We start from the raw sequence: 18671 nt of genomic DNA, 5'->3' as shown, positions 1-18671 counted from the left end.
CTCCCTCTCCCCTCCTCCCCCTCTCCACCCCACATATGCAGACAACACACTCTCTTGTGCCAGCACAGACATTAGCTGTCACCAGGTCTTGCTCAATGCCACCAGTTACACTAGAACTTTGTGACAACACAGTCTCCGATAATGCTCTAAACACCCTCTCGAGGCCCACATGGATCCTCTCCATTTGCAAAATGGGGAAGGCGAGGCTCTGAGAGGTAACTGCCCGGGCCATGTGGAGAGCGGCAGAATCCGGGATCTGAACCAGGACGTCCGCCTCTCAGCTGTCCTGGTCTTCAGTGCTGAAGTCAGTGAGTCCTGGCCAGGTCGGTCTGACTGCTTCAGCTCTGTCAGGCAGAGATCAGGGGTAGCCAAGAGGAACTACAAATATTTTTGAATTTCTACAAACAAGGGGTGTGACTCAGAAATTAAATATGGATGAGATTAGGCAACTGATTCCAAGAGCCGCACACAAAAATTAGCCTCCTTGCAGTTTTCACCAGGTTTATAAATTTGAATTGTAAATTCAGAGATCCTTTCTCAGTTCATATCTCTTCATAAACTTATGATCTTGGGTCTTAAACCAAATGGAACTTTTCCTTTCAACGACAGACACCAAAACCCTAAAATCCAGATTTGTTCACTGAAAAATATAGTCACCGGCCTCTTCAAAGGTGTAGCTTTAAAAGTGGATTCTGTATCGCCCAAGTAAATCAAGGGAAAAGGACTTCCCAGTCACCGGTATGTGCCTGGCACAAAATCGGTGGGATCATTTGATCCAGCATAGTGAAGCTCCGCTTCCACCGGTTACCCCCAGCAGCAGCCGGGTCACCCAGGCTCCTCTCAGCTGCCCCCTGCTGTGCTTCAGCAGTCCCCCTTGGTCACCATGACGCCTCTGTCCTCCAACCCAAACACCTGCCAGAGAGTGACTTCATCATACCCAGTCACTCTGACAACAGCCCCAACAGAACGCTGTCATTTAAACCATAAACACCCATCCAACTAGGCTGGGCAGGTCAGACTGAATCTCAGCAAAGGGCAGAGAGAAAAAGCAACAGGCTGTTGCCAGAGCTGAAGCCCAGGCTCTGGCACCGGGGCTCCGGCAATGCAGGGGGACCCACAGAAGGCCGGGGAGTCGGGGTCAGAAGGACTTGCTCCAGCGCCCCCCGAAGTGGCCCTCTCTGATCCAGCTTTCTGTTGCTTAGAGTCCTGAATAGTCCCGAGTCCTCTGAGACCCTCAGCTCCTGGCTGGCTCTCAAACCACCCTGGTTGATTGGATATTGTCTCATTAATATAGAACCACATGGTCCGGCTGGCCTCCTTGTAAATTCGCAAACATTTAGAGCGGGGCAACACTAAGCAGGACATGAAAGGCTCTTGCCTTCCAACCCTCATTTTTCCAAAGGCCAGAGGAGCAGATCCTCTGTCTGGGGCTGGTTTCCAACTCTACCAACTGAGCGCGTGGTTGGTGCCATTGAGCACCATGTTTACTGTAATGTGACATCTTTTCCTCCACTCGCTGTTCCACAGCAGACCGTCAGCCTGAGCGGCTGTGTTTACATGGCAGAGTCCAGGAACCCTTTCCCCTGGTGCCCCGAGTCTTCTCTTCCAGCCTCCTCGGCCCCCTGGAGTGTGAAGGGGCGCCGGGCAGGACAGGGTGCTGGGAATTCACAGGAAGCCTCTCTTGAGTGTTCGAGCAGATTCCATTGCATCTGGGATAAGCATTTGAGGCCGTGACATGCTGCTCTGAAATTTCCTTTTCAGCAGGGAAGCCAGAAGGGTCAGAGGAAGTCTCAGTCTTCTGCTTCTGCCTTCTTGGTAAGAGGGAAAACTGCAAGATTAAAAAACAATCTGCAGGGGCGGAGGGAGGAGGACACGCTGGGTTGGGGCCTGGCTGCCAGATTGGCCCCAGCCGGTTACTGCAGCTCCTGCGTGTGTCTCCTGGAGGGCCACTCTTTCGGTATGACACAGGCCCTGTCATCAGTGTCACTGACGGGAACTCAGAAATGGTCTTTACTGTTGCTGCTCGCCGGGAGTGGGTTGCAGGGTTGATGAGAACCGCGACAACTTGTGGTATCTTTGGTCTCCACTGCTTTCATCTCTCCCGTGTCCCCACCATGAGCCACAGGACATTGCGCTTGCCAGGCAGGTGCTTAAGCCGCTGAGCTATGTCCCCAGGCCCCTAGCATGCATACTATTACTCCCATTTCACAGACGGGAAATGACCAGCAGGCTTCGTGAGTTAAGGACCAGTGGGTCAGGAGCAGGGCCGGACCCAGGTGGGACCTCCCTCCTCCCACCACGTGTCCACAATTTTGAGCTTGGAGGAATCTTGGAGGGTCACGGAAGGAACACTGAAGCCCGCCCTCCTTTCCCAGCTTTCTGGTTTTGCTTTGGCTCACACTGAGCTCAGGAAGCAGGGACACAGGCAACCGCTATGCAGTGAGGTCCCTGTCTATGAAAAAGGCCCTTCAGCGCTGGATTCTAGAAATAACTCCACGCTTCCTTAGAATGGCCAAGCTGGTTTCAGATTTGGACAGGTAACCTGCCCATCATAGGGGCCTGGGCTGCAATAAGTGGTGGGAATGTGTAGAGTTAATCCCAAATTTGGCCTGTTAAAAGATTCGTTTTATGTATATAAAAATCAGACCTGTATATTATTTGAAGAGAGAATTTCACAAGGCTTGGTGGAGAAACCCACGGTCTCTCCCCGTATTGCTCAGCCCCCAAGGAACCCTCTCTCAACTCTATTAGCTGGCTCTTTTGATATTTACCCCTGTATCTCTAAACGACAGGGTTATGTAACTACTTCCTGTCTTTTCCACCTTAGGCTTTATCCATTGATCTTCTACGGTGGGGGACAAGGGTTCTGCTTCCTCTGAAGAGCTTCCACCCCCACCACACACGTACACAGGTCTTGTCCCTGCTCCTGTCAACACAGCTGAGTTACAGTTTTGGTTGGATCATTACTCTGGTCACTCCTAGTTTAGTGAAACTGCAAATGCACTTCACTGCGGGGGTGAGGTCTAGACAATGTCTCCTACTCTTTTCTGTACAATATTGTGTTTTTCCTGGAGTGAATAATTCACTGTTTTCTTGCTTAATTTTCTATGTGCTTACCAATTATACAACCCCGAACTCTCCCCAAGTTCTGGAAGTCTCCCTGTATTCTGTCACATCAGGCATTTCACGGGAACCATTTTCCTGACGCCATTGCCCTGGGAAACTTCCGATCCGTCTGCGCTGGTTTCTCTGTGGGCTGTTGCGTCACTATCCTGTGATTTCTTGGTGCCCTGATCTTGGGGGCTCTCTTGACTATTTTTCTGGCTTCTTTGTTGCTTAGAGCTTCATCTCTTTCTCGGTTGGTGCCAGGGGTGGTGAACCTACGGCATGTGTGCTGAAGCTGGCTGTGTCCCTGGGAGCTCTAGGAGATCTGCCATCACTGGTTCCTGCCCAGCGTCGCATCCTCCTCGACCTCCTGAGAGTGGTACGTGACCTCATTAATCTGAAAATGGCTTCATTCTAACTGTGCGTGTCCTTGATAGTTTGGTTAAATAGAGAATTCAGGACTGTAACCTTGCAGCGCCGCTTAACTTTCTGTTTGCCAGAGTCGCTGCTGCGAAGTCGGAGTGCCCTACCTGGCCGCCCTTAAGGCGACGCCTCTTCTTGCTCTTTGAACACCCAGTGTTTGCTCCTCGTCTTTGGTGTTCCGAGGTTGCAGACCTGTCCTCAGGAGGGAGCAGTGAGTGTCTTCCTCAGTACGGACGCCAGGCCTCTGAGAAATTTGGTGGCTAATTCAGTTCAGGGAATTGCTCCTGAATTATGTCGTCCTTTCTGTTCCCACACTTTCTTGCTTACATTTCATTTCTCTTTCTAGAATTTTAATTGATTACAACTTGCTATCCTGTCTGGGTATCCCTCTTACAAGGGCATTTCTCTTTTTCATCTTCCTATGTTTGCTGAAGAGGAGGAGAACCTCAGTCCTGCTCCAATTGTTCTCATCTTCAGAAATTTGCTACATTAAGATGAATCTCTAATTCCTAGTCGATGCTTTCTTCCAGGTCCTGGAACTCTCAGGGATCTGTTCTTAGAAGAGGGCCACTAAAAAGCTGGGTACAGTGTCTGAGTATAGGAGGGGAAGACTTGCTCACTTTGGACCGATTGAAGGGGCCAGCCCCTGGGGAGCTCCGCTGCCAGCTCCTCTGGTCATTTTTTTGTGTGCAGGGTCTCACTATGCAGCTCAGACTCATAGTGATCCTCCTATTTTCAGCCTGCCCAGCACTGAGATTACAGGCATGCACCACCATGCCCAGACTCGGCCACCGGCTCAGTGTGCCCGAGGGCAGGGCCAGTGCAGCATGTGGTTCCAGGGATGGAACCCCGGCCACTGTGCTTGCCTAAGCAGGTGTTTAGTCTGCTGAGCTATCTTGCCAACCCTTCCTCTGGTCTTTGAGTTGTCTTGGACTTGAGAGATATCACAGGGAAGATCCTAGTTCCTACCCAGAGGAACACAGCCCAAGTAAGAAAGCAAGGGTCTCCAGCTAAGAACACGGGCACTTTTCTGGTCCCCACCTTCCTGCAGGGTGTCCCAAGTCCAGAGACACCACTTCACACCATCCCAAGATCAGTTCTCCAGTTCAAGGGCATGAGGAAAGGGTATCCTAGCGTAGCTCTGCGATGAAGCTGCTGCTGAAAGAAACTTTCACCACTTCTCTAATTTCAGGCCACCTACTCCACTCGCAGGGGTGGCTGGCAGCATGGACTCTGGAACTTCCTGACAATACGGACACTTCAGCTTTTCTCTTGCTGGCTTGACAGTCAGCCTCCTGGGATCTGACAAGTCTGTATTCTGTCACTTTGCAACTTCCAAAGCATGACTGCCAACACATTCTCTCTTCCTTTTTGCCCTTGTAGGTTATCCTCAAAGACCCTTTACAAGTAATTTTAATAGGTTTTGAGGAACAAATAAAATTATGCACGAGTATCTAATGTGCTCACTGCCTAAGCTTTCATTGTCTGCTTTCCATAGTAAAATAATCAAATATACTGGAGACCAATGATATAAAATCATTGTCTGAAAAGACATCTTGATCCACTGGAAAACTAAAAATATCTTTATGGCATTTATTTGGCCCATATTTCAATTGTCTTTCCTACCTAGACACTCCTGTAGGCCCAGTTCTGCCCAGTGAATTTATGCTCTCCATTTTTCAGATCCCAGTCTGTCCATTTAATCTGCAGTGAGCAATGTGTAAGGCCAGCCGTGGAGCAAAGCACCTGCACTTTACTTACTGTCTCCCAGGCAGTGAGCCACTTTCTGCCTCAGATTCTTCATAAAAGGCACGTTCTTTGCATGTGCATCATTTTAATACTGACATGGTGAGTTTCCAGGGAACCCTTTCCTGCTACACAGAGCACCCGGCCTGCGGACTGTGAACTCTGCCCACCTAAGACCTTGGAATTTATAGGTAGCAGAGATCTGAAATCTGTGTTCCCTCCCCTTCTTCAGAACAGTGAGACTCTCGCAAGCAGTGTGGTCAGGAGCTGTACCTGAGCACTGACTGGAATCTGGAATCTGGTGACTGGGACATAATTTTCAAAATGAGCCCAACTGCACTGTAGCATCTGCCCATCATTCACTGAAGCTGCCATGGCAATCCCAGCATGCCTTGTGGCTCATTTTAAAAACTCTAATTGCCCAGGGTACAAGGTACAGAAGCTTCTCTAGAATATGATATTATAATCGTCTTTTCACTGGGTCTAAAAGCAACATTTTATATAATATATTAGATGTAACAAAATAATTTTACTTTTGTCGTCTTATTTTAGAATAATAAAGAAGTATCATAATTATTGAATTTCACATGTGAGAAAAATCAAGGTTTAGGAGACTAAAGCATCACATTTAAGATCATTCAGGTGGCAGATGTGACCCTTTGGTCTAGGGTGTTGGTGGCGAACACACATCGTGCATGTTATTGTGCTCTTCTTTTAAGGCAAAAGATGTTCCTGAATGAGTTGTTTTCTCTAAACTAGAACCTCAGTATTCATTTTTAATGGCTGTGCTGGCCCTTGAAGATAAATAAGGAGGCTTGGGGTCACAGTCTGGGCATTCCTCTGCAAAGGTTTACCATCACCAGCCTAGCTTTTCATAATGGCCTCTAACCTTGACTTTTACTATACGCCTCTTGAGAAAATACTGGCGCCACCGAGTTCTGTGCTGCAGGAGGACAGAAGGCCTGAGAACAGCAGCAACATAAAGCTATTCGGATAAAGAGGCTCGGCTCATTTGACCCTATGATGTGTAAAAATTATGGGAACATAAAGAACCGGCTACCATTCTCCTCATCTGAAAGGGGCAGTTTTGTGCACTTGTCTTTAAATGAAAACTGTACCACATCGGGCTGTTCCTTGCGCTCTGCAGGACTTTTTCTTAGTTCTCAGTCCAATAATTTGATCTTTCTAATTCTGACCAAAATGTTCCCTCTCCCCAAAGCCCTCCTCAGGGACTCTGGTAGACTCAGGCAGCCTGCCTTCCCCGCTGTGTCCCGTATGTGACTCCCCTCCCCTGGAGTACAGATAACAGGCCGCTGATCCAGATTTTGGCTGGAGGCGGGCAGGGTAAAGGGGATGGACAGCTCCACTCTCCCCTTCCTGCAAGAGTTTCCTGATGATGAGAATCAAGCCTTATTCTGCTCTGAATCTCCAGCACCTAGTGCTTCCTGAAACGTGTTCAAGTTTCAAGCAGTGGAAAAATAAACATATGCTCTAGGACGGAAAGCAAGCTCCCTGGGAAGCCCAGGGCAGGCCCCTAAACGTCTTCCCCAAGCTTCAAGCCTCGAATTTTGGAGGCAGACACCAGAAGCGGGGCAGATGTGTGCAAGGTGGATGGCTGTATCAGCAGGCGCTTCAGAACTGCTGGACATTCCCTTCCTGCAGCAGAACAGGAAGCCTAACCGCGGTGACTCTCTCTCCTTCCACCCACGCCTGCCCTGTTCAGCTTCATTTGCTGTTTGCCAGGCACGGTGTCACTTTCTTCCAAAAGACTGCTTTGGGCATCAAGGTGAACCAGCCTCTCACTGTGCATAAAAGCCGCTGTAGGAATCCAGGAGCCGGTGGTGCTTTTGCCGGGATCACTTCCAGTGCCTGTGTTAGTTAGGATCACTTCCGGTGCCTGTGTTAGGACCACTTCCGGTGCCTGTGTTAGTTAGGATCACTTCCAGTGCCTGTGTTAGGACCACTTCCAGTGCCTGGGTTGGGATCACTTCCGGTGCCTGTGTTAGGACCACTTCCGGTGCCTGTGTTAGTTAGGACCACTTCCGGTACTTCCTTCCATACCTGACCCTGGGGTAGGGAATGAAGGGCCCAAGTCTCTCGAGGGCTCTCTGCAGCTTTACTCTTTGCTGAGGCTCTGGGCAAATCTGAATCCATGTTTACAAGCAGGATGCGAGAGGCAGGGTGGGTTGATAAGATCAAAACCCCTAGTTTCTCTTCCCACGTTTTGACCTTAAGAAATTCAACTAACCCAACCATGTTTCAGTTTACTTCTCTATAAAAACGAGTCTAATGATACTTTGCCTAGCTCAGGGAGGAGCAGTGAGGCTTAATTAACCAATGCACACTTCTCTCAGCACTTTGGACGTCCTCCACGGGCACAGAATTATGTTATTACTTGGAATAATAATAATAGTTCCCCCTAATAATTCTGTGTTATTATTGCATTTAAGGAACTGTATTAGAGGCCTTCTGGAGCTAGTTTAATACCTATAAATGTCTCTCCCCAGTACAACAAGGGAGCACTGCCCAGTGATTAGGGTTTGTCTTACATTTCAAAACGAGTCCGTTTAAACTCTCCATAGAGTCCTTAAAACAGCGCCTGGCCAGGGGAGACCTCTTTTGATCTCAATTTGCTGGACCGCTGAAGGCCCTGCAGCTTGTTTTTGACTTTTAAAAGCTGGCAACACTCAGGGTCACACTTAGGAACGCAGGCAGAGAGGCGCAGGGGAAGAGGAGCAGACCCTTCCCTCCCGCCCCAGCCACGGGGTGCGGTACCCAGGCCACGGGTCTGTGCCGCGGCGCTCCCATCTCTGCCTGCCACTGCCCCTGCTCTCAGAGTCCTGTTTACACCCTTGCCAAGGCCTGCGAACCCCAACACATTCACCAAGCTCTTCTTGGTACAGTGTCTCCATTCTGATCTTTAGAAAATAACTTCTAATTGGCAAAAAATAATAGTGAGTATTTATGGGGCCCAACACCCTTCTGGGACGCATGCTTGCGTCATGAAGGGAACCGCGACTGCACGGATTTATCAATTCTTTGTGGCCAGAAGAGTTAAGATGTAGTCTCTCAGCAATTTTGAAGTATACGGTGCCCCAGTCCACCCTTATCTGGGGGAGCTGCACTGCAAGGCACGTCATGGAAACCTCAATCCCAAGGACCCCTTTGTTGCACTATGTTTTTTCCTATATGTATGCGTACAAATAAGACTCTTGTTCTATCTTAACTCAGTAATTATCAGCCGCCGTCGTCATAGCCTTTGCAGCCTGGCGGGCAGCAGCAAAACTGGCCCAAATTTCCCTTCATCACACTTTCAGGGACAGGAGATCTACTCTGGGCTGAGGTCCAGTTCTTGCCTAGCAGGCTCAAGGCACTGGGGTCAAAGCCCAGCACTGAATGAGAAAACAAACAAAAAAAAAAAGTTTTGTTCTTCCTTTAGAAATCTGTGCCATCTTCCTGATTTGCTTTCCTCACCTCCCTAGAATGTCCTTCTAAAGGAAGCTCTTTCTGGGTCCCCTTTGCAAATCCGAATCGCCAGCATCATTGCTGTTGCATTGTGAAATTGTTTCACCGAAGTAAAAGGAGGAATACCTGAATACAAGCAGAGTGGTGTGGTGGTCACTGGGCTGATCACAGTGACAGCTGCCACCTCAGCAACTGGCACAGAACAGCAGGATGTCAGGCAATTCAAATGTATGAATCCCCCCGCCCCTCCCTCTATCCTGCCCTTCCCTCCCTCCTTCCTTCCTTCCTTCCTTCCTTCCTTCCTTCCTTCCTTCCTTCTCTATCTTCCCTTTCTCTCTCTCTGTCTCTCCCACTGTTTCTTCTCTTTCTGTCTAATGCTTTTGGACCTCGCATGGCCAGGAGTAACTGAGGGCATGTAGGACAAAGATGTGCGGAGGAGGACAGCTGAGCCTTACTATTAACTAATATCAGCACTTTCTGAAATTGATCACCAGCCCTTTTCCTCTTATTTCCACATGGATCTTTTACTTCTTCAAATCCAGCTCTGTCCCCGGTTACTGTGCCTTGTTCTGAACTACCACACATCTCCTTCTTCTTCATCTGCTCTTCAGTGCTAGGTAGCGGCTCTCTCCTTCCCAGGTCGGGTGCAGTCCCCTCCCGCGGATGCCCAGCACACCTGTGTGTGTCCCCTGCACCAGAATACTTGGCAGAGAACGGAACTCCTGCCACATTCGCTGTGGATCTCTGCCCACAGGGGCATAAAGTGACCCAGTCGCATGCACTGGCTTTGCACGCAGCCGATGATTAATCGATATCATCCAATGAGTTGAGGAATACAAGTTCCTTCTTTTTCCTCTTATAGCTCCTCTCTTACATTCCTTACACCCTACCTTAACATGAATCCCTCCTTACCCTCCTCTGCACTCAGCCCAGGCAAGAATAAAGGGTGGAGAAAGCGGAAAAGGAAGAAATAGATGCCGGAGAAGAGAGAAACACTTTGTGTAAAAGGGGCTAGGAACAGGGCAAAGCGAGACAGAAGGCAGGATATGAGTGAGAGGAGCTCTGCACCGCCTTCGGGTGCAAGATGCTCGGAAATAAAACCGTCCTGCAGTGGGCCTTGTGAGATGTTTCCCTGTAAGAGAACGGGGACCGGGAGGGGAAATCTATTGGGGTTTTGAGGTACCTGGCCTCCTTTGTTCCTCATGCCTACCCTGTGAGTGTAAGCCACACTTGAAGACCGAGAACCTGAGAAGCCGGCACCTTGCTCCAGCCCACGCATAAGTGGCAGAGTCCAGTCAGCACACTATGCTGTCCTTTCAGAAGGGCAGGCTGTCTTTCCTTTTGGGCCCCAGGTCCCTAGGAAGAAAGAGGAGCTGGGCTTCTAGCAGGCTGCTAAGTCACGTGCTTTGAAGAGTAGTTTCTTGTTTCTGTGTGAAGAGAAGCCATCCCCGCTTCCTTTCATCAAAGGCGAACGAGCGGCGCTGCTTTTCCTTGGCTCCCAGCTTGCTCTGCCAGGTACGGCTGGGCCGGCCCGCGTCTTGGCGCCCTCTGCACGCCCAGCCCAGCAGGAAGGCTGCTCCCTCCGCGGCCCTCTCACAGCAGTGTTTTCCAGCCCAGCCTGGGCCAGGCAGACAGAGCCGTGCTTGTGGGCCCCGCACACCCGGCTCGAGGCAGGCCAAGGGGCACACGGAGGAGCTGCCACTCTGCCATCCCGGCCCTTCTTAAAGGCGCTGTGCTGCCTGTGGCCAGATGCCAGGGGGCACTAGTGCCATCACAACAACTCCCTGGTCCTTTGTACCTAAATTCCCCCTCGCTTGGGGCATGAGATTAAATACCAGACTGTGGAGCAGAGCGAGCACCAGCCCAGTCTCCGATTTATGCTGTTACTCGAGCTGCGCTCCTCGGGAGCGATGCCCTCCACGCCGTGAGGAGGGCCGAGATGCCGGCGGCTAAGAAGCCCTCCAGGGGTGCCTTTTGGTGCTGCTGAGCTTTTCGTTAAACAGGGCTGCGCAAGGAGGAGGAAAGAGCCTCACGTCACACAGCTCGCACACACAACCTCGGGGGCATCGGGCAAGGCCTAGAACACGGCCAGAGGGCCCCAGGACACGCAGCTCCCACAGGCAGCAGGGCCTTCCACAGTTCGCACGTCATTTCCGGGCTGATCTTGCAAGGCAAAGGGAAGGGAGAGCTGGAAGTTATCGGTGGCTCAATTAGAAAATGCAAATAAGGTCAAGTTTCTTACAGGCTTGTGAGATTTCCCCGGAGAAATTTCCTCGGCATCTCTGCCGCTGCCGCTGGTGCCTTTGGAGGCTGGGCCGGCCTATGGGGTACAGGGGCGCGCGCAAGCTGCCCCCAGCCCGTATGACCTCCAGCTGTACTGGCAACTGGATCCCATTCGGGGCTTCCTTGAGTTTGGGGACTTCGACACATGGAGTGAACTTAAACCTAGACGTCTGTGCACGAAAAGTTGCCCTGTATGGGTGTAGCTGGGGGCACGCTCCTCTGTCCTGAGTAATGGCCCTGCACCCAGATCCTTGCAGGGGATTCTCTTAGACACATCCACTGGGGACAAGGGGTTGCGGGGGCTCCTGCCTGCTCCTGGGATCCCGGCTCACTCAGCGCCTCCACTGCTGCAGTGCATTCTGGGAGGAGGTCATCGCCCCGCCCCCATGGCCTGCGTCCCACAGGCCCGCAGGAGTGTGTGTGCACGTGCGTGTCGTGTTGTGCAGCCCTCCCAGCTGGCCCTCCCGGGGGCCACTGCGCTCTGAAGTCTTCCCTTCCGTCTTGCCCTTGGGAAGCTAGCTGCCTGGAACAAGGTGGCAAGTGAAACGGTGGGCCAGGACACAGGGCTCCACCTTGCATCTACCTGAGGGTGGATCAGAGAATTTACAGGGCTTCTCTTGTGCAGTGCAGGTTGGAGCATGCGTTTTGGAAGTTGCCCCCCGCCCCCTTTTTTTTTAAACCTTGAGATAGCTAACTACTGCTGATCAAAGCTTTATCTCTGGAGTTTCAGAAGACTGGACAGTCCTGGAAGCTGACTTTTCAGCGCGGGACAGGAAGGACCCCGCCCCCAGCTCCCCAAGGGCCAGGAAATTTCAGCAGAAGCGGACAAAACATTGGCTCCTCAGGTCACCCGTGGGCAAAGAGGTGAGCAGAGTGAGAAAGGAGTGCTCCGTCGAAGGCCAGAGTGGGTGCACGCGTTTTCCTGTAAATGGTTGCCCAACTATTTTCAGGCTGAATGTGGCCCTCTTGGTCTGCAGCTTTCATACTCAGAATGAAGACAGAGCGTGGGGGAGGAGGTAGCAGGTTTACAGGGCTTACAGGAAAGTTGCAGGATAAAGACACAGATTTCTCCTCAATCATGAAAACTGCAGATCTAGAGGTTCCCGCTTGCCTAGCAACGGAGCCTCCCTCTCCCACGGTGCCTCTCATTGTGAGCCACTCGCTGCGGTACTAGGGTGGCTTGATAAGGTGCAGAGACCTCAGTCTTGCCCTGCAGGATTCTGGGTAGCTTCCAAGGCCCTGTGAGGAGGTGCTGGCTGGCTAATCCCCACCCCACCCAGCTCTGCAGCCCCACGGCTGCAGGTTGTCTGAGGCTGCCCCCGTGCCAGATGCACCTCTGCCAGGTGTCACCCATTGCCTGTCCCAGCTGCAGGGCCTAGGACCTCTGCCAGGTTGGCTCCGCCCTGCTGCTGACAGGGCCAGTTGGCGGGAGAAAGCATCTACCCACTTCAGAGCCTCCAGGCTTCTGGCTGCAGCTTCCCCTTCACACCAGCCTCCTCCTCTCCCTGGTTCTTGTCCGTCCCCTGGGCCCCCCTCAGAACTTGGGCTGTTTGGCACCAAGGACTTCCTGTGGTAACCACTCTATGGACTGCCCGTGTCTTGGAACTCATGGCCCTAGAAGCCTTTGGCTGTCTTGAAGTCTTCCATGAAGAGAATGACTCTTGATTTCTTCTTCTCTCCTTGCAAAAGCGTCTAAAGCGTTCCACAGGACTGTGCCAGGCAGCTCATCCTTTCCTCTCTGCCCCTGCAGGACACATCCCCTCCTCTGCATTCCCCAAAGGCTTGGAGCTCACCTGCATCACCTTCCAACGACTCCCATCCACCTTTCCTCCCTGCCCAGGTGGTGATCTCTGTGGCGCCAAGGACTGTGACTTGCTCATCCCTGACGCCCTAGCAACCAGTGTGGGCCTGACGAGCAGGCACAAACATTTATCGGTGCTTACTGCTTGGCAGGCCCCACGCCGGGGCAGGCTGCCACTTTATGCAACACGTACATCACCACCGTATCCTCGCAACAACCCCGCAAGAGCCACTCTTCTCTGGCTCACTTGAAGAAGGAGGTCAGCAGGGCCAAAAGGTTCAGGTGACTTTAGCCAAGGTGGTTCAGCTGCTAGGTGCTTCAGGCTGCCAGGTCCCCAGAGGCCTGGAGGAGGTCGGGCAAGGTTCGCTGAATAAGTGAAGGGGACAGAGCTGCAGAAAGGTGGTGCCCACAGAGATGCAGTATTCTAGAGCTGGGATATACCGAAAGGCCGTGTAGATCAAACCCTGGCTTTATTTTTGGAAAAACTGAGGCTCAGTGCTGTGAAATGAGTGGCAAGGTTAGAGAGTACGGTGGGGAAGAGCCCTGCCATGGGCTGGGTCACAGCCCTGCCATCGCCCACCTTCCCGGTGAGCCTAGCAAGTCAGGTCTCCTCTGGCCTCGGGGTCCTCATCTACTAGATGAGGCTGACAGTAATTTATTCCACTGCTCTGTGCGTAGGGCTAAGTGAGATAATGGTGGGCTCTTAGAACAGCGCCTGGTTTAGGACAAGTGCTGATGAGTCCTAGCTACTGTGACTGGTAGAATCGTAGCACTTAGGACTGATCAGAGTCTCAGAAATCATAAACCGAAGTCTTACTTCATCAGTTGGGGTTTATTTCCAAGGCTGGACTTGTAGAATAAGATGGTTTGCAAGAATGATGGCAGTTGCCTCCTTCAGTGCCCTTGTTTTGCCAACGAGGGGTAGAGCCCTTGCCTAGAGCTCCACTCGTAGGAGCCCAGCTAGAGGCGAGCTAGGGAACGCGGAGTCCAACTGTCTGAGATTTAAGCTCAGCAGAAACATCCCACGCTCCAGCTCAAGTTCAAGGCGAGCAGGCCTGTCCAGATCCAGTTCTTTCATATGACAGGTGGGTAGAATTACAGAATTGCATTGCAACCAGGGATTTGTGAGGTCCGCCCTGGAAGAGGGCATGCCTGCCCCCCCCCCCCACTGAGGCCGAGTGCTCAGCACATGAATCAGCATCTAGGCACGAGCCACGCAGGGCCACCCACCAGCCGGCGCTGGCCACCAGCTGCCCTCCCCACCCTGTCCCCATGCCACCCAGCGTCAGGGTTCTCTGTTTGTTTATCCCTCATGTGCATTAGGTGGCTTTAGAAAAGCTGCTGCCCACGCCCCAGCCCAGACAAACTCTGCAGATCCTAGGGCGGGGCGGGGCCTTCGTGCCAAAGGGGCCAAGGTGATTCTGAGGCAGACCTGCTCCCCAGAGCAGGCTCCCCGCTGGAATCCGAAGCGGCACACAGAAATTGTTTTGTCTTCTCTCATCGTGCTTTATTGTCAATTTTCATAGCACTCAGCAAGACATGAAGTTCTACTTTTGTTTCAAGAGTGTCCTGTGCCTACCCTGACCTTCTGCTTCCCCCTGGGCACCAGGGCTGTGGGTTACACAGAACACCTGAGCCTGGCCCAGGGTAGACACAGGAGGGCTGTATTATATGAGTGACTCAATATACACATGCTGGGTGTGTACAGGTAAGACATGCGTGCAACTTGAGTTCTTCACTTCTCAGAATGTGTTGCTGTGGCCTCACAGAGAATAGGAAGCACAAGTAATGCCTGCTTTACCTTTCCCGGAAGTGGGAAAGTTTAGCTCACTTCAGTAGACAACTAGGAATACTTTTAGACAGGCTTTGGAATAAAGAACAGACAAAAAACAAATAAAGCAACGATCGGAACACGGCAGATACTGACAAAAAATATCATATAACCGCTTTGGCCAAGAGTGGTTTTGCCTAAAATACCACTACTTCCCTAGGTCAAGGTCAAGACCTCTGAATTTATTAAATGCAGCTGGGGGATTCAGTATATTAATCAGCCCTTGGTGTGAAACTCTGCAGATGAAAACAAAATCTATGGCCTTGAAGGTATTGGGCCAAGAGAGCTTATGGGTACAGAGTTCTAAGAAGATCCGAAAGCTATCAGCCAAGTGTTATTTCTAACGCTCGGGTCTGCCCACTGCTTATGTGCATAGGTCGGTCAGATCAGCTGCCTTGATTTCGGTTTGTGGGAGATCCAGGGGGGATCCCCTAGGGAGCCTGCATTACGGTTCGGTATAACTGGGATGTGGGGAGGGGTCTTAGTAGAAGACTAGGAGGTTCAGGATTTCAACACAGGTTGACTCCACTAGGCTTGTGGAAGTTAAAAACAGTCACTGTTCCGTCGGCTCTTGTGTGGAGGGCGGCCCTAACCTCTGAAGTCAAGACAAACTGTGTTCTTGGATGTGATTTGGGGGTTCAAATGAGGAGACACAATTGTCTCTGTGGCTATAAATACACCCTTGCTGGCAGAGGCCAACTGGCTCCTTTCACGGACATCTTCTCCTGTAAAAGAGTCCTGAGGTGCCAGCAACTGGGACATCACACCCAATAATAAAATCCATGTTCCCAAACTTAGCAGGTAGGTGGCTATACATTGTGGTCCTTGAACCACACCAGCTGGATCCCATTGTCAGCTTCCGCCCTTTAATGGCTGTGTGACTTGGACAATTTGCACAGCTTTTCTTTGTCTCTGTCTCCACATCTGTCAAATGGGCCTAAGGATGATACTGCACTCATCCTACTGGCAGTATGAAGACTGAGTGACGTCCTTTATGTAGTAAAGCTCCATAAGAAACACTACCAGAGGGTTAACACCCTCTAGCAAGCAAATCTAATCTCAGGCCCCTGGAATCTGCTGTTGGCATCTGCTTGCTTTTCCAGGAGACCATGTAAAATGAATTGCACCTCCGCTAAGGGATGGATGGGATAGCAGTTGGCTGTCCTGTGGCAGAGGTCACAGAAGTGACCCTAGAGTAGAATATAAACTATTGTAAATAAAGACGGTCTAAATGGGATCAAGGTGGCGTATAGCCAGGAACTTCCAGAGCTTCCTTGTGCTGATCCCTGGACATTAGCTCAGGTCATTGGAGCATTGCACTAAGGAGACAAAGGTGACAGGGGTCATCTTACAGCTGGCATCCCTCCCGTGGCCCTGTAATGAAGCACAACCAGAAGACAGTGTCAGGGTTGTTGGGGGTGGCTTGGCACACCTTGCCACTGTTTTGGGAATTGTACCCTGAAACCCGGGTTAAGCATCTCCGTTCATATCATACCAACTCACACCATGTACCAGCGGGGTCGTCACACAGGAAAGCCACGCGTGGGGGAGACCAAGCTACAGAGATATGCAGAGATTCCCTGGGAGTCTGGGTGACATTAAGATTGATGTTCACCACTCATTAGAGGCCAGAGCAGAACTACCCTGAAACTTTCAAGGTCTCATTCGGGAGGATGGCATGTACCCCCAAGGTGCCATGAGGGGCTCCATGCATGGCGGCCTCCTGAATAAGTCTCCAGGCCCAGAGCCATGGGCTTGTGGAAGCTGAGCCCCAGGCAACAGCAGGAAGGTCATCTCCAGCCTGCGTCCACTCTGGAGTCATGAGGGCCATACCTAAGCACACAGTGTGGCCAGCTTGAAAGAGTGACAGATGGTACCCAGCAGCCCAACACTTGCAGAATTTCCTCATCTATAAAAATACACTAATATCTAGAGCTTTTCTAGTTCCAGAATTTGAAATGAAGCTTGTCCTGGGAGTGTAATTTAGATGCGACTTTTCTACTGCTTTGGTAGAACAAACCATCCACCCCCCTCCCCCTGCCTCATGAGGAGTTTCCTCCATCATGTTCCTGACAATTGGCCTTACAGATATATCCATCTGTGCTCCTAAGGGCTTATGGTCTTTTCCTCTGAGGCAACCAATTTGGACCACATGCAAGTCTTCACTATTTATCACCTTATGGGGAGGACCAATAGGTCAGATCGTTCTCCAAATACTATCTAGACCCTCAATGGGAATTCGGATGGGATGGAGTGGTACCTCTGTAACCAAGAGTAGGGCCCGTGTCTCATTTGTAGGAATAAATCCTATCCTAGTCCAGGGACTGGCACATGCACAAGGACTTTGAAACACTTTTTTTTTTTTTTAGAAGAAAAGAATCAAGGAAGATAACATGAATGAATAGGCAAACGAAAAGTAACCCTTGGGAAAGCGTCCTACATTGGACCTGGCTACCTCTTACCCAAGGGCATCTTTGGAACTCGGATCCCAGTGCTCCCAATGATCCCTGCTCTCTAGGGTACATTTCCAGTGTCAGTGCTAACTTCCTCGAGCTCTGAGAGGAGCCCGGGCTGCTGCGGAGGACCACTGCAGGGCCCGGCACACAGCCCTGCACCAGTTCTAGGCCCTATGCTTTTTTTAAGCACTTGATTTAAATGAAGAAAGAAATTGGCTTATATTTTTAGCAGCTCCTGCTACTAAAACTCATTTGACAAAACTGCCAAAGGGACAGTTAAGTCTGAGTATGATTTTTTTTTTTCCCATGGAGGAGGAAGAGGGTATAATTTATCTGAAAATGACTGGTACTTTCCTGGCCTGGGGACATTATTCTACCTGCTTGCTCTCTCTCTTTTTTAAAGACATACTCTTTTTCTCCTCCCCTTCCCATTGCATTTCAAACTTAAGATATTTATTGTCTTGAACTTTCATTCTCAAGCCCTGACCCAGCCACACAGAGGAGCAGGCATGCATTTGCCGCTCAGAAGTTCCATCACCCTTCCATCACGTTTTAGAATTAGGTATCTCAAGGGTGGATGGAAGATGCTCAGAGATGTGAGGGTAACGTTAGTCAGGGCTTTGCAGCGGTAGGACACGAAGCCCGAGCAGAAAACGGTACAGATGCGGCCCCTACATGCACTGACCAAGTGTGCGATTTCCAAGTGTCCCGACCTCCTCTTCCCAAACGTCTCTATAATGAACTTGCCCTCACACCCACCAGGACTCTCCACCTTCAGGGACGGAGACAACTCCATTTGGCGGTTGTTTCAGGGGTTTAAGATGCTGGTATACCAGAAGTCTCCGCTCATGGAAGTTACATGGAAGGAACATGGAAAGTGTGTGCAGGTGTAATGCCAACGACTTCACATCGTGAGTCAACACGGATGAATGCAGCACTTGGGAACATGGGAATTTTGGAGGGATGGAGGTCGCTGAGAAATCCTGGTGTGAACAAAATTCATGCAGAACCCATTTTGCTTTGTTATTTTGAAGTGCAACATTATGAAGGGCAGTTATGTTTCTAGAAAATAGTCTGAGAATATCTCGCAGGTGTAATGTATTTGAAGGATGATCCTATAAGGTGTGCCTGCCACTGAGGCGAGGCCACCCCTCCCAGCATCCTTTGTGGCAGTCAGACAACCAGACAATGCATAGAGCTGCTGCTTTCTATGGTTTTGTTTGTTTCTGTCTTGTGTTAGTGGGGATTTAACCAAAGCTTGGGCACTGAGCTACACACTAGTCTCTACTTTTTATTTTTTTATTTTGAGGCAGGGTCTTACTACATTGCTCACTTGCCCAGGCTGGGCTTGAATTTGGGAACCTTCTATCTCAGCCTCCCAGGGTCATGGGATTGCAGATTTGTACCACCGCACCCGCCTGCTTTCTAGTTTCAGAAAACACAAATCTTTCCTCTAGATCTCGTTAGCTATCCCTCGAGCCGTGGCTGGCATGTATTAGCCGTGCAATTAATGCTGGCGGTAGAGAGACAGATTCCTAGACATCGCAGAGAGAACGAGCTG

Source organism: Octodon degus, unplaced genomic scaffold (assembly GCF_000260255.1).
Source record: "Octodon degus isolate 3935 unplaced genomic scaffold, OctDeg1.0 scaffold00026, whole genome shotgun sequence".
NCBI classification, from domain to species: domain Eukaryota; kingdom Metazoa; phylum Chordata; class Mammalia; order Rodentia; family Octodontidae; genus Octodon; species Octodon degus.
This window is presented reverse-complemented; position numbering follows the sequence as displayed.